At 38.2% G+C, this 1,359-nt stretch overlaps 1 long non-coding RNA gene across 1 annotated transcript; it reads right to left on the bottom strand.

Moving 5' to 3' along the window:
• Positions 1-255: 255 nt before the first annotated feature.
• Positions 256-687, bottom strand: LOC125439923. Its single transcript, XR_007245608.1, has 3 exons — positions 656-687; positions 461-560; positions 256-369 (listed from the first exon to the last, which is right to left on the bottom strand). It is a non-coding gene; the product is annotated as an uncharacterized LOC125439923 (long non-coding RNA).
• Between the last annotated feature and the right edge of the window lie 672 nt (positions 688-1,359).

Genomic DNA, 1,359 nt, shown 5'->3' with positions numbered 1-1,359 from the left:
AAAGCTGTAACATAAAATAATTTTCCTTGAAAACCCTAGATTTTTAAAATAGAGGGGAAAATGACCCAACCTTGAAACCAAGTTGAGTACTCAAAAGGTTGGGCAAAATAAAATCCAAATAAAATCCAGTTAAACAATGTAACATATTTATTACAAAACACACATTCAAGGGCCTGTTATATATAAATATACATAAACAAGTCCTTGAGGCAGCAAATACAGGATTGACAATATAAACCACACGTCAATTGTGTTTCAGCCCTCAGATCTTATTCAGCGGTCTACTTACAACACATGAACACAAATGTATCAATTAAACAAAGGAATGATTAGAATTTTCTGTCAGCCAAGGTATGCATTTTAAGATGTCTGTAAAAAAAATCAAGAATAAAGGCATAAGATAAAAGCAGTTTGGCTACATAAAGTTATTATTCAAAAAGAAGAAATTTTGACTGCTTACATTCCAAATGAACTTGGTGCCTTTGGAACTGGAATGTTACTGAGGTATGTTTTGACTTGCTCAAGCACAAATCTGAAGAATGCAGCCTTAATATTTTCTTCTGTAAAAAGTGCCAAATAAAACTGTTGGAATTACAAAAGCAAATTTATATTATCATCGAGACCAAATTATACAAATTATTTATATTCTACATACCTGAAATGGGCTGACATCTCATCCAAAGCATGAATATCAACCAAATAGACACTGCTATCAGATGATGAGAATCTTCTTAAAATAGTATGGGAAGAATGATGTAACCCCCCATGACTCAGCAAGGTAAGGAGAGAGGCAAAGAAAAAAGAAACGAGAAAGAAGAATAGGATTTATATTCCCCCCTTTCTCTCCTAAAGGAGACTCAAAGGGGCTGTCCTTTACCTTCCCCCCTCACAACAAACACCCTGTGAGGTAGGTGGTGCTGAGAGAGCTCAGAAGAACTGTGACTAGCCCAAGGTCACCCAGCTGGCGTGTGTGGGAGTGTACAGGCTAATCTGAATTCCCCAGATAAGCCTCCACAACTCAGGCAGCAGAGCGGGGAATCAAACCCGGTTCCTCCAGATTAGAGTACACCTGCTCTTAACCACTATGCCACTGCTGCTCCTGAGTGTGTGGAGGAAGGAGAAAAAGGCTCATCAGCTCTGTAGCTGAGAAAATATTCAGAACAGCAATGCAATAAGTTAATAAATAAAATACCAAAAAAATTAAAGTCATTCCAGACAAATCAATTTCGTCATTTAGACTCTTGGGGCAAAAGTACCCATGACATAGTGACATAGCTAATATCCCAGCCTCAATCCCTTCAGACAGTTGCCAGGCTCGTCCCAGCAACCCTATCTTCAGGGGTCAATGAAGTAAACTAG

The sequence above is a fragment of the Sphaerodactylus townsendi genome, linkage group LG10 (assembly GCF_021028975.2).
Source record: "Sphaerodactylus townsendi isolate TG3544 linkage group LG10, MPM_Stown_v2.3, whole genome shotgun sequence".
Classification (NCBI taxonomy): Eukaryota; Metazoa; Chordata; class Lepidosauria; order Squamata; family Sphaerodactylidae; genus Sphaerodactylus; species Sphaerodactylus townsendi.
This window is presented reverse-complemented; position numbering and strand designations above follow the sequence as displayed.